Consider the following 10,898-nt stretch of genomic DNA (forward strand, 5'->3'; position numbering starts at 1 on the left):
TCCCCTTCTCTTTCCATCAGAAATATATATATATTTAATCGGAGTGTAGTTGACACACAATGTTACATTAGTTGTAAGTGTACAACATAGTGATTGGACAGTTCTGTGCATTATGCTATGCTCACCACAAGCGTAGCTACTATGTGTCACTATACAATGGTATTACAATATCATTGACTATATTTGCTGTGCTGTACCTTTCATCCCCATGATTTATTCATTCCATAACTGGAAACCTGTACCTCCCACTCCCTTTCACCCATTTTTCACGTGTCCCCATCCCCTCCTATCTGGCAACCACTGTATTTATGGGTCTGTTTTTGCTTTTTTTTCTATACCCATTTCTTCTGTTTTTAGATTCCACATATAAGTGAAATAATATGGTATTTTTCTTTCTCCGTCTGACTTATTTTACTCATCATAATACCTTCTGGGTTCATTCATATTGTCACAAATTACAAGATTATATATATATATATATACCACATCTTATTTATCCATTAATCTATTAACAGACACTTAGGTTCCTTCTACATCTTGGCTATTGTAAATAATGCTGCAACGAATATAGAGGAACACATATCTTTTTGAATTAGTATTTTCACTTTTTTTGGATAAATACCCAGTAGTGGAATTACTGGGTCATATAGTATTTCTACTTTTAATTTTTGAAGAACCTCCATACTATTTTCCACAATGGGTGCACCAATTTATATTCCCATTAATGCACGAGGATTCCTTTCCCTCCACATTTTCACCTACAGTTATTTCTTGTCTTTTTGACACTATACATTCTGACATGTGTAAGGTAATATCTAATTGTGGTTTTGATTAACATTTCCCTGATGATTAATGATGTTAAACAGCTTTTCATGTGTCTACTGGCCATATGTATATCTTCTTTGGAAAAATGTCTATTCAAGTACTCTGTCCTTGTTTTAATCAGATTGTTTTGTTTGTTTATTTTCTGGTGTTGAGTTCTATAAGTTCACTGTATATTTTGGGTACTAACCTCATATCAGACATATCTTTTGCAAACATATTTTCCCATTCATTAAGCTGCCTTTTCATTTTCTTGATGGTTTCCTTTGCTGTGAAAAAGCTTTTTAAATTTTTTTTTTGTATGTAGCTTAATAGTTCAGGTTTGTTTCTGTTTCCCTTGCATGAAGAGACATATTTTAAAAAATGTTGCTTAGGTTGATGTCAAAGGGATTGCTGCTTATGTTTTCTTCCAGGAGTTCTATGGTTTCAGGTGTCACATTTAGGTCTTTAATCAATTTTGAGTTTATAATTGTGTATAATGTAAGAAAGTGATTATGTTTCATTTTTATTGCATGCAGCTGTCCAGTCCCAGCAGTATTTAATGAAGAGACTGTCTTTTCCCCCATTATATATTATTGCCTCCTTTGTCATAGATTAATTGAACATATAAGTGTGGGTTTATTTTTGGGCTCCCTAATCCGTTCCATTGATCCATGTGTCTATTTCTCTGCCAGTACTGTACTGCTTTTATTATTCTAGCTTTGTAGTATATCTTGAAATCTGGGATTGTGATACCTCTAGCTTTGTTTTTATTTCTCATGATTGCTTTGGTTATTTGGGGTCTTTTGTGGTTCCATATATCATTTAGGATCATTTTGCTAGCTCTCTGAAATATACTATTTGTATTTTGATAAATATTGCTTTGAATCTATAGATTTCTTTGGGTAATAAGGGCATTTTAATGATATTAATTATTCTAAGCCAAAGTATATCCAACCCAATGGTATATATTCCAATCCAAATCTTCCAATCCAATGGCATATCTTACCATTTGTTTGTGTTGTCTTCAATTTCTTTTATTAATGTTTTATACTTTCCATGTATAGGTCTTTTACCTATGTAGTTAAGTTTGCTCATAGGTATTTTATTATTTTAAATTGAATTGTTTTCTTCGTTTCTCTTTCTTCTATTTTGTTATTAGTGTGTAGAAACATAACCATAAATCCTATATATTCTTCAAGGTTCAGCTCAAGTGCCTGACATATTCTCTACATGCAACCATTCATTTACCTATTCATTCATTCAGTCAAGAGATATTTAATTATTTTGTTACTGAGTCAGCTATTGTAGGTTTCTACAACTGGAAGTGATCTATGTTCTCCGAATTCTCTTAGCAAGTTGTTTGTAACTTTTTAATGGCACTTACCAAATTTGGACTATGATTTCTATGAGAAATAACTTATCTTTCTTAAGCACCATGAAGGAAGAAACCATGTTTATTTATCTTTGTATACCTCATGATGACCTGAACATAGCTGGTATGTATTTTTTTCTGACGATCTCTGACACCTTGAGGAACTCCAGAACTTCCCTATTTCCCTTGTTTCAAATTTGTTATTTCCAGGATATGCCAAGAGAGTCACTGTATCAATCACAGCCAGATAATTTGGTGAATGATTTTCTGATGAAGTCCACGTTTACCAGAATTAAACATTTCTGAATGTTTTGTACTTCACACAAATAACACTTCCAAAAATATTTCCAGTTTGTTGAACAGTTATGACCACACTAAAACAAACAATTAGAGTTAAGATTTCAAATAGTCCAAAGATACCACTGTGTTAAATGGACAGTAAGATATCAAGGATGGAACAATTTTTTAAAGATATGTCTTTCCTAAAGCATCAAGTCTCCATTCTGATAAAGAGAACACTCTAGGTGCTTTTCATATAGAGTTTGGGCAATTAGACTTATACAGTTAGTAGCTCAACCTGTGGAATGCCTTTGCTGAAACTGAACTAGTTTCCACTGGCAAAAACAAAAACAAAAACAAAAACAAAAAATGAATCACCTGCTAATGAAAGGGGATTCCCCCAGAAATCCCTATTGTCCTATGAGGAGAGGTCCAGGCAAATTTTTTAAATTATTTTTTTCATTTAAATCCAAATTAGTTAGCATATTGTGAAACAATGATTTCAGGAGTAGATTCCTTAATGCCCCTTACCAATTTAGCCCAACCCCCCTCCCACAACCACTCTGGTAACCCTCAGTTTGTTCTCCATATTTATGAATCTCTTATGTTTTGTCCCACTCCCTGTTTTTATATTATTTTTTCCCTTCCCTTATGCCCATCTCTTTTGTCTCTTAAAGTCCTCATATGAGTGAAGTCATATGATTTTTTATCTGACTGGCTAATTTCACTTAGCATAATACCCTCTAGTTCCATCCACGTAGTTGCAAATGATAAGATTTCATTCTTTTTGATTACCGAGTAATACTCCATTGTATATATATATACCACATCTTCTCTATCCATTCATCCATCGATAGGCATTTGGGCTCTTTCCATTCTTTGGCTATTGTTGATAGTGCTGCTATAAACATGGGGGTGCATGTGTCCTTTCGAAACAGCACACCTGTATCCCTTGGATGAACGCCTAGTAGTGCAATTGCTGGGTTGTTGATTAGTTCTATTTTTAGCTTTTTGAGGAACCTCCATACTGTTTTCCAGAGTGGCTGCACCAGCTCGCATTCCCAGCAACAATGCAAAAGAGATCCTCATTCTTTGCATCCTCGCCAACATCTGTTGTGGCCTGAGTTGTTAATGTTAGCCATTCTGACAAGTGTAAGGTGGTATCTCATTGTGGTTTTGATTTATATTTCCCAGATGATGAATGATGTTGAGCATTTTTTCATTTGTCAGTTGGCCATCTGGATGTCTTCTTTGGAGAAGTGTCTATTGATGTCTTTTGCCCATTTCTTCACTGGATTATTTGTTTTTTGGGTGTTGAGTTTGATAAGTTCTTTATAGATTTTGGATACTAGGCTTTTATCTGATATGTCACGTGCAAATATCTTCTCCCATTCTGTGGGTTGCCTTTCAGTTTTGCTGATTGTTTCTTTCGCTGTGCAGAAGCTTTTTATTTTGATGAGGTCCCAGTAGCTCATTTTGCTTTTGTTTCTCTTGCCTCTGGAGACGTGTTGAGTAAGAAGTTGGTGTGGCCAAGATCAAAGAGGTTTTTGCCTGCTTTCTGCCCGAGGATTTTGATGGATTCCTGTCTTACATTTGGGTCTTTCATCCATTTTGAGTTTATTTTTGTGTATGGTATAAGAAAGTGGTCCAGGTTCATTCTTCTGCATGTCGCTGTCCAGTTTTCCCTGCAGCACTTGCTGAAGAGACTGTCTTTATCCCATTGGCTATTCTTTCCTGCTTTGTCAAAGATTAGTTGGCCATACATTTGTGGTTCCATTTCTGGGTTCTCTGTTCTGTTCCACTAATCTGAGCACCTGTCCTTGTGCCAGTACCATACTGTCTTGATGATTACAGGTTTGTAGTATAGCTTGAAGTCTGGGATTGTGATGCTTCCTACTTTGGTTTTCTTTTTCAAGATAGTTTTGGCTATTCAGCGTCTTTTCTGGTTGCATACAAATTTTAGGATTATTTGTTCTAGTTGTGTGAAGAATGCTGGTCTTACTTTGATAGGGATTGCATTGAATATGTAGATTGCTTTGGGTAGTATTGACATTTTAAAAATATTTGTTTTTCCTATCCAGGAGCATGGAATCATTTTCCATTTTTTGTGTCTTCTTCAATTTCTTTCATAAGCTTTCTATAGTCTTCAGTGTATAGATTTTTGACCTCTTTGGTTAGATTTATTTCTAGGTATTTTATATTTTTATGTGCAACTGTAAATGGGATCAATTCCTTGATTTCTCTTTCTGTCACTTCGTTGTTGGTGTATACGAATGCAACGGATTTCTGTGCATTGGTTTCATATCCTGCAACTTTGCTGAATTCATGGATCAATTCTAGCAGTTTTTTGGTGGAATCTTTTGGGTTTTCCATATAAAGTATCATGTCATTTGCAAAGAGTGAAAGTTTGACTTCCTCCTGGCCAATTTGTATGCCTTTTATTTCTTTGTGTTGTCTGATTGCAGAGTCTAAGACGCCCAATACTATGTTGAATAACAGTTGGGAGAGTGGACATCCCTGTCTTGTTCCTGACCTTAGGGGGAAAGCTCTGTTTTTCCCCATTGAGGATGATATTTGCGTTGGGTCGTTCATATATGGCTTTTCTGATCTCGAGGTATGCTCCTTCTATCCCTACTTTCTTAAAGTTTTTTATCAAGAAAGGATGCTGTATTTTGTCAAATGCTTTCTCTGCATCTATTGAGAGGATCATATGGTTCTTGTCCTTTCTTTTATTGATGTGATGAATCACGTTAATTGTTTTGTGGATATTGAACCAGCCCCCATCCCAGGTATAAATCCCGCTTGGTCATGGCAAATAATTTTTTAAATGTATTGTTGGGTCCTGTTGGCTAGTATCTTGTTGAGGATTTTTGCATCCACTTTCATCAGAGAAATTGGTCTATAGTTCTCCTTTTTAGTGGATCTCTGTCCGGTTTTGGAATCGAGGTAATACTGGCTTCATAGAAAGAGTTTGGAAGTTTTCCTTCCATTTCTATTTTTTGGAACAGCTTCAAGAGAGTAGGTGTTAACTCTTCCTTAAATGTTTGGTAGAATTCCCCTGGAAAGCCATCTGTCCCTGGACTCTGGTTTTTTGGGAGATTTTTGATTACTAATTAGATTTTCTTACTGGTTATGGGTGTGTTCAAATTTTGTACTTCTTCCTGTTTCAGTTTTGGTAGTGCATATGTTTCTAGGAGTATGTCCATTTCTTCCAGATTGCCCATTTTATTGGCATATAATTACTCATAATACTCTCCTATTATAGTTTTTATTTGTGCTGTGTTGGTTGTGATCTCTCCTCTTTCATTCTTTATTTTATTTATTTTGGTCCTTTCCTTTTTCTTTTTGATCAGACTGGCTAGTGGTTTACCAATTTTGTTAATTCTTTCAAAGAATTCTTTCATTGATCTGTTCTACTATTTTTTGGTTTTGATAGCATTAATTTCTGCTCTAATCTTTATTATTTCATGTCTTCTGCTGGTTTTGGGTTTTAGTTGCTGTTCTTTTTCCAGCTCCTTAAGGCGTAAGGTTAGGTTGTGTATCTGAGATCTTTCTTCCTTCTTTAGGAAGGCCTGGATTGCTATATACTTTCCTCTTATGACCACCTTTGCTGTGTCCCAGAGGTTTTGGGTTGTGGTGTTATCATGTTCATTGACTTCCATATGCTTTTCAATTTCCTCTTTAACTGCATGGTTAGCTCATTCATTCTTCAGTAGGATGTTCTTCAGTCTCCAAGTATTTGTTACCTTTCCAAATTTTTTCTTGTGGTTGATTTCGAATTTCATAGCATTGTGGTCTGAAAATAGGCACGGTATGATCTCGATCTTTTTGTACTTAGGGCTGATTTGTGTCCCAGGATACAGTCTATTCTGGAGAACGTTCCATGTGCACTGGAGAAGAATGTGTATTCTGCTGCTTTAGGATGAAATGTTCTGAATATATCTGTTAAGTCTATCTCGTCCAGTGTGTCATTCAAAGCCATTGCTTCCTTGTTGAGTTTTTGATTAGATAATCAGTGCATTGTTGTGAGAGGGGAGTTGAAATCTCCTACTATTATGGTATTACTATTGATGAGTTTCTTTATGTTGGCGATTAATTGATTTATATATTTGGGTGCTTACACATTTGGTGCATAAATGTTTACAATTGTTAGGTCTTCTTGGTGGATAGACCCCTTGATTATGATATAATGCCCTTCTGCATCTCTTGATATAGTATTTTTTTTAAAACGTTTTAATCTTTATTTATTTTGAGAGAGACAGAGTGTGAGCAGGCGAGGAGCAGAGAGAGAGGGAGACACAGAATCCGAAGCAGGCTCCAGGCCCTAAGCTGTCAGCACAGAGCCTGACGTGGGACTCAAACTCACAAACTGCATGATCATGACCTGAACTGAAGTCAGACGCTCAACAGACTGAGCCACCCAGATGCCCCAATACAGTCTTTAAAGTGTAGATTGTCTGATATAAGTATGGCTACTCTTGCTTTCTTTTGTTGACTATTAGCGTGACAGATGGTTCTCCAGCCCCTTATTTTCAATCTGAAGGTGTCTTTAGGTCTAAAGTGGGTCTCTTGTAAATGGAATATAGATGGATCTTGTTTTCTTATCCATTCTGTTATCCTATGTTTTTTGATTTGAACATTTAGTCCATTGACGTTTAGAGTGAGAACTGACAGATATGAATTTATTGCCATTATGATGCTTGTAGAGTTGGAGTTTCTAGTGATGTTCTCTGGTCCTTTCCAATCTTTGTTGCTTTGGTATTTATTTATTTATATATGTATTTTTCCATCTTTTCTCTCCTCAGAGTCCCCCTTAAAATTTCTTGCAGGGCTGGTTTCGTGGTCACAAACTCCTTTAATTTTTGTTTGTCTGGGAAACTTTTTATCTCTCCTTCTATTTTGAATGACAGCCTTGCTGGATAAATAATTCTTTGCTGCACATTTTTCTGATTCAGCACAGTGAATATATCCTGCCACTCCTTTCTGGGCTGCCAACTTTCTGTGGATAGGTCTGCTGCAAACCTGATGTCTCTTCCCTTGTAGGTTAGGGACTTTTTTTTTCCCTTGCTGCTTTCATGATTCTCTCCTTGCCTGAGTATTTTGTGAATTTGACTATGATATGCCTTGTTGATGGTCGGTTTTTCTTGAATCTAATGGGGGTCCTCTGTGCTTCCTGGATTTTGATGTCTGTGTCTTTCCCCAGGTTAGGAAAGTTTTCCACTATGATTTGCTCACATAACCCTTCTACCCCTATTTCTCTCTCTTCCTCTTCTGGGACCCTGATAATTTTGATGTTCATTTTTAATGAGTCACTGATTTCTCTAATTCTTAAATCGTGCTCTTTTGCCTTAATCTCCATCTTTTTTTTCTGCCTCATTATTCTCTATAAGTTTGTCCTCTATATCACTGATTCTCTGTTCTGCCTCATCCATCTTTGCCACCACTGCATCCACCCGTGATTGCAGCTCAGTTATATCATTTTTAATTTCATTCTGTTTTTTTTTACTTCTTTTATCTCTGCAGAAAGGGATTCTAATCTATTTTTGACTGCAGCTAGTATTCTTATTATCATGATTCTAAATTCTGGTTCAGACATCTTGTTTTTTTCTGTGTTGGTTAAATCCCTGGCTGTTGTTTTTTCATGCTCTTTCCCTTTGGGTGAATTCCTTTGTTTTGTCATTTTGAAGCAAGAAAAGGAATTCATGAGGTAGAAAAATTGAAATTAAAGATTTAAAATTAAAAAAAATAATAAATTAAAAAATTAAAAACACACTCACACACAAAAATCGAATAAATGATGCTAGATCCTAGGTGTGTTTTGGTCTGGGTATTGAAAGTGGTTTTACAGATTAGAAAAAAAAAGCGGGGGATAGAAAAAAAGGAAATCATTTGAGAATTTGAAAAAATGTATACACTGAAGTAGACTAAAATGACATGATGGAGAATAGAATAGAGGATGGTAAAATAGAATTTGAAAAAAAATATACACAGAAGTAAAGAATATATTAGAAAAAATTAAAGAAAAATATTTTTAATAAAAATTAAAAATAAATATGAATTTTTTTCTTTTTCTGTATTTAAGAAAAAAGAAAAGAAAGGAAAAAGGGAAAACGTTTTAAAAATTAAAAAAATAAAATAAAAGGAAATCGTTTGAAAATTTGAAAAAGTGAATATACTCTAGTAGACTAAAATAAAATGATGGAAGTAAAATAGAATTTGAAAAAATTACATAAAAGCAAAAAATAGAGTAAAAATATTAAATAAAAATATTTGCAATAGAAATTTAAAGTAAAAATGAAGTTTTCTCTTTTTGCATTCAAGAAAAAGAAAAGAAACGAAAAAGAGAAAAAAAGAAAAAGAAAGAAAATGAAATTGTTTGAAAACTTGAAAAGGTGAATACACTGAAAGTAGACTAAAATAAAATGATGGAAGTAAAGTAGAATTTGAAAAAAAATACACAAAAGTAAAAAATACAGAAATAAAAATTAAAGAAAATATTTTAAATAAAAATTGAAAATAAAAATGATTTTTTTCTCTCTGCATTCAAGAAAAGGAAGTGTAAAAGACAAAAAGAGGGAAAAAAAGAAAGAAAATTGAATAGATGAACCTGATAACAGATTGAAGTAGGACGAAATTACTTCATTTTCCCCTAGAATTCAGTCTATGTAGCCCTTTATAGTCCATAAATTAAGCTGGCGGTGAGACATATGCTCTTGAAGAGAGAAGTTGGCCCAGTTGGGTGGGGCTCAGTGTAACAGCTGTGCTCTCCACTAGATGGCTCTGCTAGCCTACTGGGGTGGATTGTTGCTGCGCTTGTAGGTGCATATGCACATGTGCAGGAGTGGTGAAAATGATACCACCCAGCTACCCAGTCTGTTCTCCCAGATCAGCAATCGTGCACCCGTCCTCTGTCTTCAGCTCTTGTCCACTTCCTCCTTTTTCACTCTCCGTGACCAGGCCCCAGGCAGTACCTCTCTCCCAAGTTTTGTCTCAGATGCAGCTGTCTTCCCCAGCCCCTTACTTCTGAAGGACTGAAGCTTTGACCTGTTTCACCCCTCTGTGGGAAGGTCTCACTGAGCAATGGCTGAATGAAGAATGGCCAAATGTTGGCTGCACCCAGGAATGCCTGCTGGATCCTGCTGCTGCCAGTGCCCCAAGACTGTGGCCAGGTCCCTGCCCACCCCAGAAAAAGTTCACGAGAGTGTAGCAGCAGCGTTTCAGGGATTATGGGAAATCACAACACCATCTGGCACCAGGCTTTACCCTTAACGACCTTGCCCAATCACCAGGGAATGTGGCCGCCTTCCGGGGTCTGCTGGGACCAGGTGGCTTCAACAGTCTCTACCAAATATCCTTTCAGCAGTGGAACTGCTTTTCCCTGTGTGGCCCGAGAACCTCCCAGACCCCACTCTATTCCTGGGGATTCGCCCTTCCCACCAGAGCACTGCCAGGTATGGAGCTGCGGAGTTGCAGCCTTTGTGCTCCCCTTGTTTACAGTCTTAATGGAATTTAAACCCTCCTTTCTCCTTTCTCCCATTTTAGTTTAGTCCCTGCGGCTGTTTCCAATTTTCCACTTTCTCTCCAGCTGCTTTTGAGGAGGGGTCCTTTTCCTGTATTCTCTCCCCCTCCCCAGTCTCTATCCTCTCTCTGCCCACAAAAAGTGGTTCCTTACCTTCTGTGGCTTCTTGCTCCCCAAATTCACCTCTCTGCACCACGTACCTGCTGAATTCTGCGGTTCAGGTTGTGCAGATTGCTGTGTTAATCCTCCAATCAGTTTTCTAGGTGTGTAGGATGGTTTAGTATTGGTCTGGCTGTATATCATGGATGCGAGACACACAAAAGACTTTCCTGCTATTCTGCCATCTTGGCTCCTCAAGGCCCAGGAAAATTTAAGCAGAATAAGTTGGTCATATGATTGGGCTAAAGAGCTAGAAGAATACATGTTAAAGAAAGTGGATTCAACTGGGATGTTTTGATTTGGAACTGTGGAAATTGTAGAAAAGAAAGTGGTTACAGTGGGGGGACTTAAGTTGTTTTCTTTTTTTAACTGTTGCTTAATGTTTAATGAGAAGGCATGGAAGTAAAAAGAGAGTTTGGATATAGTATCAGTTAAAAATTTCTTTCCAGTAACGTTTTTTAGACTAAGGTATGGTCTCCAAGGGGATATAGTAGTATCACTTAGGGAATTTCAACATCAATTATGCAATATTTTTAAAGGCTAATCATAGAAAGCAATCTTGTACTGGCAAGGAGCTTTTAAAATATTTCCCATCTCTTCATTTGGTGTCTCACTCTTATGGCCACTTTCATGTTTTTATTGTTTTGCTACAACACATATTTGAAAGACCAGCTAGGAAAATAAACAGAATTTGTCTAGGTAAATCTTAGGTCTTCAGTAAATAAAATGTGGTAAAATGAAGGTAGAAAAAAATATCTCATGAAT

The sequence above is a fragment of the Lynx rufus genome, unplaced genomic scaffold (assembly GCF_022079265.1).
Source record: "Lynx rufus isolate CCGP_SWC_20201006 ecotype Redwood Valley unplaced genomic scaffold, mLynRuf1.p SCAF_14, whole genome shotgun sequence".
In the NCBI taxonomy this organism is placed as follows: domain Eukaryota; kingdom Metazoa; phylum Chordata; class Mammalia; order Carnivora; family Felidae; genus Lynx; species Lynx rufus.